Source organism: Aphelocoma coerulescens, chromosome 12 (assembly GCF_041296385.1).
Source record: "Aphelocoma coerulescens isolate FSJ_1873_10779 chromosome 12, UR_Acoe_1.0, whole genome shotgun sequence".
NCBI lineage: Eukaryota > Metazoa > Chordata > Aves > Passeriformes > Corvidae > Aphelocoma > Aphelocoma coerulescens.
In genome coordinates, this window is record NC_091026.1 from 15575729 (window position 1) to 15584528 (window position 8800).

At 43.9% G+C, this 8800-nt stretch overlaps 1 long non-coding RNA gene across 1 annotated transcript; it reads left to right on the forward strand.

Annotated features, from left to right (window-relative positions):
- The first annotated feature begins 3369 nt into the window (after positions 1 to 3369).
- LOC138117288 (uncharacterized) lies at positions 3370 to 8587 on the forward strand. Its single transcript, XR_011154608.1, has 3 exons — positions 3370 to 3458; positions 7583 to 7693; positions 8185 to 8587. It is a non-coding gene; the product is annotated as an uncharacterized lncRNA (long non-coding RNA).
- Positions 8588 to 8800: the final 213 nt, after the last annotated feature.

The following is an 8800-nucleotide window of genomic DNA, read 5'->3' on the forward strand; positions in this document are numbered from 1 at the left end:
TTGGCTAGGTAAAGATGTAAACTACAAGCAGAATGAAGGAAGGTTTTGCCTTATGGTTTTACAAGGCTGGTTTACGAGATGTGTGTTACTAATGAGATATTTGATGTAGGCAGTTTACTAATGCCAAACTCCCTCAGAAATGAAAAGGAGTTTTACCTGGGCAACAAGGGTATTAAAATGGCCCCAGAAACTCAAAATATTTGGGATGGATAGTTAAAAAGGAAAGAAGAAAAAAAAGAAAAAGAAAAGGGAAAACCCCCTCTGGATTTAGTGTATAGTCGTTAACAAGGTATCCCACAGGTAGAACATGATTTATTGAAAACTGGAGAAACTGTCCTGGTTTTGCTAGAACGGAGGTTTTTGTTCTGCTCAGGGCACTTTATATGAAACAGATGCACAGTCGATAAATCAGGCTGTCCTGCAGGAAGCACAGGCTGCATTTGCTGTATAAATTACCATGTTCTTTGTAGGTAAATGCTATGGATGAAAACAGGGGTATTCTTGCTTCTTAAAAAACATCGATTATTACTGCTGGAGCAAAGAATTCCCTTGGCCTGTAGGATGTAGCAGCAGAGAGAACAGTCAAGGCAAACCTCCCTACAGAAATCACTTTCAGAAGAAGTATTTGATTAAAAGAGGAGACAATGGGAATATTTGGAATTTATGGCCAGCAGGACGTTCTACTTTCTCAAGTTTCCCTCGGATTTTTTTCAAATGGCTGCCCCAAAAAAGCAAACACATTCAAGTACTTTGAGCTGATAGGAGCAGCAAATCCATTTGCAAACCCCTTCCTTCTTTTCTTGGCAAGGACATTAATCAGCACTCGGGCAGTCTGCAACGCGCCATGAGATTTCCAGTGATGCTGTGAGGAGCCACAGCAGGGAAAGCAGCAGGACACGGCAGTCAAAGGAGGAATTGTCTTTGTTTGAGAACTGCTAAAAATATGTATACAAAAAGCTGTAACGTGGGTGGCTTTTAGTAAGAATTTAGAGCAAAAGGATATTATGGTTTTTCAATAAAACTGGTGAGGAGTGATGCCATGGGAGGGGATTTCCTGGAGTTTGGTTCTTACAAATGACAGATTCGTGAGAGACAGAGCAGAAGTTCACCAACTGCCATTTCTGCATGGCTGTATCTTCATGTGCAACATTTCCGTGCCTCACTCCCCACAACACTAAAAGTCTGCTGAAAATGGGTGTTGTTTTATTGAAAATGCCAACTACCTAAGCCTAGGCTTAGGTGAAGGCAGCGTTTTCCTGCCGAGAGGCACTGAGGAGTTCTCTGAACGCAGCAGAGCCAAGGGTGCATCCCCCCTCGCTCCATCCTGGCTCTTTCCTTTCCTTTCCTTTCCTTTCTTTTTTTTTTTTTTTTTTTTTTCATTTAAACTGCATAAGCTGCAGATGAAAAAATATATAAATAGTAATTCTATATATAGTCCCGGGATAAAACCGCAGTTCATTTTTGACAGCTGACAAATCTAAAATGGGCAGGGTAAGTGCATTACAAAATGATTAAACCTTAAGTTCTCTCGCCCCCAGCTACAGGGCCGCATTAACATTACATTACCCACTGAATAAGGCAATTGCTGCAGTTTTATGCCAACACAAAAATATAGCCAAAATAGCCCTTTCCCTTCTATTTACAGCTTGGGTGGCAAAAGCCATCTTCCTTGTGGCAGATACAGCTTCCGCTCACTCGCCTTTGCTTGGAGTCAATAAAACAGGAATCCTACAGAGCTGAAGTTGGTTGGAAGCATTTTCTTGGGCTTAAGCCACACAAATGGCATGTGTGATGGGCCTAGGCCTCTGCTCACAAAATTACAGAGGTATCAGACTACATATCCCTGGGTCTGGGGCTGAAATCAATACTGGGTACTTGGGAGAGATGTAATGGATTCAATCTGACCAAAACTTTAATTACCATTTTCATTATGACACCAACTTTTCTATCTCTGGATCTCGTTGAGGTTAGGCAAAATAAGTCAGAGCATTGTGTAATGGAGTGTTGAATATTCCCATTATTTACCCCTCATCAGGGAAGCAGTTCCCTGCAGCAGGCAGGTCACAGGCAGAAGAGGGGGGTGGAAATCGAGTGTCCACTAACCCACCCACCCTTTCCAAGCTGCAGACATGACACAGCCTTTGTGATTTACCATCATACTGGGATTTCTGGACTCATTGATAGCTGCTCATTTCTTGCTGCTTCTCTTTGTGGCATGACATGAATGACAAGATGTGAAAAAAATAATATGATGAAGGAAAAAGGAGCCTGGCAGAGAAATTTAGGGTTGTCAGTTTGTTTTTTCCCAGCATAAACAGTTTTCTCTGTCTGGGGGACAGCAAACTGGGATTTAGGATGCAGGTTTTAAGAACCCAGGAAGTGGGAATGGTCCATTTGGTCCTGCCTTTGCACATGTGAAGGGCTCTTTCCTCTCCCTCCAGGTCACATTCTGCTTTATGGTACTGACTTCACTTAATACACCATGGTCCCCTTCAGCTCAAGAGTATAATTAATGAGAGCCCCATTAAAATGCAATGATTTTCATCCTTCCTTGCCTGGCACCCTTGGGATTTAGCCAGGAGCTGCCCAGGGCACGTGTTCCATTGAGCTTCCCAGAGAAGGCACCTGAACAGTAACTCCAAGGGGAACCTCCCTAAAATAGCATGAGCTCAGATCCTATAACTAATACCTATTTTCCCAGAAAACTCAAAGCCATGATTGTAATGAAAACCAGCTATCAGACTTTCTTTTTAAGCAGCCTTAGTTCAGAAGGAAAAGAAACAGCACCATCCCATTACATATGGAGTGTATTTTCTCTGGGGAAAAAAAGAAATCACTCTTCTTTCAAAAAGTACCATTCTGTCAATATTGCTCCTGTTCACAAAGAGGAGCTGTCAGACAATTCAAGCTAAAATTGGCATCGCACTAAAACCTCAGTATCAGGACTTGAATGAAACCGAGCTGGAAGCTCTCACAGTATTACACTTTCACCCAAAGTTTCCCAACTGCTGATTTGATCTGTGTGGCATCGATCCCTGCTCCCTCTGAAAGGCTTGATGGCTTTTTCCTCTGCAGCAGCATGCACAGAAACGAAGAGCAAATGAAGAGCAAGGAGGTTTCTGGGCTCCCCAAATCTCCCTCTCCAGGCAGTCACCCACCGTCAGTGCCTGCAGGGGAGCTGGCACAGGTGGGACTCGGCATGGGCTGGGACTCAGCCCCTCTGCAAAGCATCTCCATCCATTAGCATCCTACAGAGCAGGAATGGAGGTGTCTGAATTACTTAAATGAAGCAGCTGCTCTAGGAGAGAGGGAGAGGAATTTTCTTGTTTGGAGTTATCTGACTTCATGGAGGAATTGAGGGATTTTTTTCTATATTCAGTCTTAATTATGAAGCCCCATTGAAAACTGCATATTTGTGCTGCCTTTATGGGGTGCTGCCAGCAGCAAACTGCACTCAGGTATGTACCCCAAACTCCTGCCAAACCAGTGTCTCCCCTTTTGCTCCTTGTTGCCTGGGGCCAGGGGTTGGTACCTTGGGAGCTGCACACACCATACAGCCTTTGCCCATGCAGATGCTGGGGCCAAAGCAATTCTTCCTGTGTGATCAAACCAGGAGTGAAACGTAACCCACTTCTACTCCTGCCACATTCAGACTTCTCCAGGAAGCTCCTCTTCCCTCGGCTGCCTCCAAGATCTCTCTGAGGATCACAGTTTTCCTTCCACTGCTGCTTCCTCCATGGGTCCCTTCTCTTCCCCGCCTCTCACTGTGTTCCCTGGTGGGTGATGGTGCCCAGGGTGCAAAGCCACATGAATTGTACCATCACTATTAGCATCCTGTGGCCCCCTCAGGAACATGAATTTCTTTCTGTGCTCTGTCTTGGACTGACAAAACTCAACTGCTGCATAGTGGCAGAGTTAATTAAGCTCCTCTCCAGGTCCCTCATTACCCACTGTTTGCAATACACAATTTGTTTGGCAGCACCTTGGGGTGTTATTGCTGTCATTTACACCATTCAGTGGTATATAAAAGCAACTGTTTATCTATCAAACACAAGTAACAGCTTTTAGGATTAAAAAAGAAAATCCTGGGGTTTTCTCTAATCCTGGCCAGGCTGTGTGCTGAGGGGAGACCTCGCTCTGCATGGAGCAGGGCTGGGTTGTTAATGTGTTGTCTCATGTCAATGCTATTCCTTTTCCATTTCGTTTGAGAATTTCTTGTTGCTGTTCTTTTGTACTTGCAAATGGAAAGGAAGTAACACAGACATGGAGAGAGCTTTTAAAGACAGAGGGAGCAGGATTTGATAGCCCCATTCAAATAATTTCCCCATCAAAATCCTGTTTTCTGACTCAGAGATAGTTGACGTTCAGTCCATCAGATGCAGGTGAATAGCCCACGGGGTTAAGGACAGTTCTGTAATAGACTGTGTGTTGGAAAGGGGAGAAAATTCCTCCCAGAACTGTGCCAACACTGGTAATACCCAGAGCACCATGTTTAAGCACCCCGTGTTTCTGTACCAGCTGCAGTTCTAGACATGTGCAAAGACACCCCACCAGGCTCCTTCTAAATGTGAAGAACCACAGTAAATCTATCAGGCCAGAATAAGCAGTGATAGTTATGTCAGTTCTTTAATCCAGCTACAGTAGCTGGCTCAAGAAAAACCTCCTTTAAATCCCACTGCCTTGCTGCAGGCAGCCAGCAGGAATTTCTGTTCAGGAGACTGGGGCGGACAGACGGGCACAGCCAGCAGCTGCACACCGGTGTAGTGTTGGTGCTAATGCAATTTAAAGTGGATAAATATGAAAAATAGGTGCAGGGATGGCCAAGAAAGAGTAAATCACCAGGAGCCAAAGCACGTTTAAAGAATAGCATTTGTAGACATCTCCTGTCTGAAGGATTACATTTAAGTGTGTGATAAGCCATTTAATAAAGCTCACAATAGCACAAAGTGCTTACTTCACCATCACAGGAAAGGAGATTGGGAGAAATGAGTCAAGTCTAAATTTCTCTTTATCTTCCCTCATAGAATAGTATTTTTTAAAAAGCCAGTTTGCTCAGTTATTCCCAATAACCCTGTGCTCTGTCCCTTCTATATCCTATGACTGTATGAACATGCACTCCAGGTGGGCACAGATTTGTGTTCCCAAGTCAGCTGTTGCTGTGATTGCCCAGACCAGTTCTGCACCACTGAGCCTTGGTCCCTGTGGGGATGAACCACGCAGGGTGGAAGCACCTGAGAGCATTTTATGACTTGTGGAGGACCTTATATATCTGAGCCAGCTCAGGGGCTTAATGCAGCTGTACTATAGTGTCTGGAAAAATTAATATGCCAGCATGTGTGCCCAGCTAGGAGTCCCTTAATAGAGACTTCTTGCCTTTACCATGATAATGGTGTTAAGTAAAAGCTGACATACAGCTGCAGAAAAGGTCTCTGAGGAAGCTCAGATGCACAAGTGCTGGGAAAAAAATAAATAAAATACCTTCAATATGATACTGACTGCCGGGTGACTTTTATATCTGAGGGCAGTTGTGTATTTGCTGCTTATTCTAAGAAATCATCTCTCCTGAGCTTTCATTCAGTGTAAGGAGCTCTCGTTCAGCATAAGGAGCCTGCCCGCTCTCCTGCTGGCTTTTATTATATTTGTATTGACTAGAATAATGCTGCCTTGTGGGCAACTTTGAGAGACTGTGCTGAACTTTGAGAGAGGTTCTCTGAGGATAAGAATGGTTGATAATAGATACAGGGCTCGCTCAAACCCAGACAGGCAGCGAGGCAGCGCTGCAGCGCTAATCAATTCCATGGCAAGCTGAAATCCGTCGATGCGAGTGCTGCCCAGACAGCGCAGCGTGGATTAAGGGCTCAGTTCCCCATCCTCTCACACTGAGGGGGTTGGCAGCGTTTTGTAGCTTGCTGCCTTTGAACTTCACTCACACAAATAACTACATGAGGGGTCTGGTGGTGAAGCATTCATCCTTGTATTGACTGTGGATTTTGGCTTTCAGGCTGCAGTCTGTTCTATTCCCCTGCAAAAGCAGGCATGCAGCCTTGGTGTCTGAAGGGTGGGAGGGGAGAGGCAAATAAAAAGAAGTTGAAAAAGTAATAGAGTTTGTGTTCAACAGCGATGGATGCTGCGTGTGCCCTGAACACCCCGGTGCCAGCAGCCAGGGCAGCACTGCCTCTTTATCTGCAGGGCTGTGCAGCTCAGCAGAATATATTACCTGTAGTAATGTGTCTCATATATACAGCTGCCTTTCTGGATATGCTTTGAAATGTTTAATGATGTGTGGCTGAAAAGGAATGATATCTTCCTAATGAAATGCAATGGAAGGAGTGCTCACGCACATTAAGACATCTTATCTGTATTGGCAATTAATAACCTGGGAATTAAAACAAAGTATAAAACCTAAGAGTTTTAGCTAAAGCCATGGGATATGAGCAAATGAAACCCAGTCAGGTTTCCACAATGCTTTGCTGTAGTGAAATCCAGATGTCAGGGAACTCCACCTATCAGCTACTCATTTCTTTTAGACTGTGGGCTTCTCAGTGATTTTATGTCCCTCAGCTGTCTTGAAGTTCATATACTCATGTAATTATATTGCTATAGATTTCCCTCTCAAGTCAGTGGACATGTTTTAAATTAAAATAATCAAGGGCCAACTGCTGGAGTTACCAAATGTTACAGTGAAGACTAGACTGGATACATCACAAACATTTATTCTAGGACCCAACCTCAGTGGTTCACCAACACTGTGACTCAAATCTTTGTGGAGCATCTAAATCAAGTTCACTAATTTTTACAATCACTTTGATAGCAAATTAATGAGTTAAACTCAATGCTTTTTCATAAAGAAATGCATTCACTTAGGTGACAAGTGATGACAGAAGACTGTACATTCTCTGAAAAGGAAGCAAGTGGGATTAAAAAGTCTAACCCTAATGCTTGGTTATGATAAATATTCTTTGAGAAAAAAAACCCAAAAAACGGTTGAAAATCTGGATTGAATTGGATTGGATTATCCAAACTATCAGACATGAGGAATATTGAAATTCTGCTCTTTGATTTTGCAAGATTACATTAGTGGATTTTCCTCATTGTAGAGAAAAATAAAACAGAGGCCAAAAGTTATTCAATCTCATAGTCTCCATTTTAAAAATAGAGATCTTCTGATAACCCTTGGCATATTGCTCTTGCACAATTGCAGTAAGTGAGAAGAAAGATTTCAAGCTTGCAGCAAAGTTCCATTGCACTTCAGTATAATGATAAATTGTTTTTCAGTAAGAAGTTCACAGCGTGCCTTGACTAGGCAGAACTATTATTTGCATTCTTCCATAAAGAACTTTAAGTTAAAATCATTAGCCACCTTATATAATTTAAGATGCAAAGAAACCAATATATGATTAAAAGTAGATCACAGGGAAGTGACTGTAAAACTGAATTTTAAATGAATGATTTCAGAAGACAATCTTCATCTCCCATGCCTTGTGGTATGTATTTCACCCTCCCTAAAGATTTAATAAAAACATTACTCTGTCAGCACTTGGTAAATATTAAAATAATAATACATGCCATAATTACTTTCCAGACATTACTAACGTGTTCCGATCTGCATAAAGCTTGACTCTCAAGTTACACCAAAACTTTAAAGAGGAGGAAAATGGTTTCCTGTTCCTACACCATTTACAGGAGGGGCCAGGTTAGTAAAAAGGCTTTGTAGCGAGGTGGGTCCTTGTCCTCATCCCAGGAGGCAGATCAAGACATGAACCAAGGGGCTGGTGCACACTTGACTTCAGCTGGCTCCTGCCTCCCATGGCTGGAGGGGACCCCGCCCCAGCCAGTAACAAGCAGCTGCACGTATAGATCTAGCGGGGGTTGTTTCTTTAGGACAAAAATGCCCATTATAGTAAGAGAATGGCCCATCGTACTAGCAGAGGGACCTCTGGAGAGATGCTCCAGGCTGTGTCCTTGAGCTGGCTGCTGCTGGAGTGTGGTGCTGTGCTGGGGAGGACAGGGTGAGCCCATGGAGAGGGGATTTTAGGAGACATAAGCAGTTGGAAGAGGAAGGGTTAGTGGCACTGCTGTTTATCAGGGCCCATCACCACAGGCACATGGACCAGTGATTAATTGGTCATCCAGCATGTATCAGGCAGTTTCCTGATTTCACATTTGTATCCTGTTATCGTGCAGAAGCTGTAGGAGACGGAAACTAAAGGTGGGAGAAGAGATGATGACGCCCTTGGTGAACAGGAAAAGGTTTCAGTGTCGTGGCTGCTGCAGACTCCACGGTCAGCAACCCCTGGACACGCACAGGCTGTGCTGCTGCACGCACCTGGAACGGTGACACGGACCCACAGCCCTCCTCTGATAAATCCCAAGCACCTGGGGCACACTTTGGGAATGATACCAAACCCCAGCCTGCACAACTTCTGCAGGAAGGTGTCAGTAGACTAATGTTCTGTAATACGCAAGGGGCTGAGAAAAGTATTTCTTCTGATTTCTTTTTAAAGCTACATATTATTTCCACACCATTGCCTTGGACATTTGAGATAGAAATTGAAGCACATTTAGATTTAGTATTTTGGTCTAAAACCAGAGGTAAGTGAAAACGGTTTCTTATGCTGCTCTGTTGCATTGCAGATCTGCAGATGGGGCTGCCCTGTCCACTGAGGCCGCAGGGGCAAGGGAAGGCAAGCGGGGGGTTCGGTGGTGGGAGGCAGGAACTGGGCTGGGAGACAAATACAAAATGACCCAGAGATGAGAAGGCACTTTTTGCCTGTGGGGCTGCATAGATCCTTGAGCATTG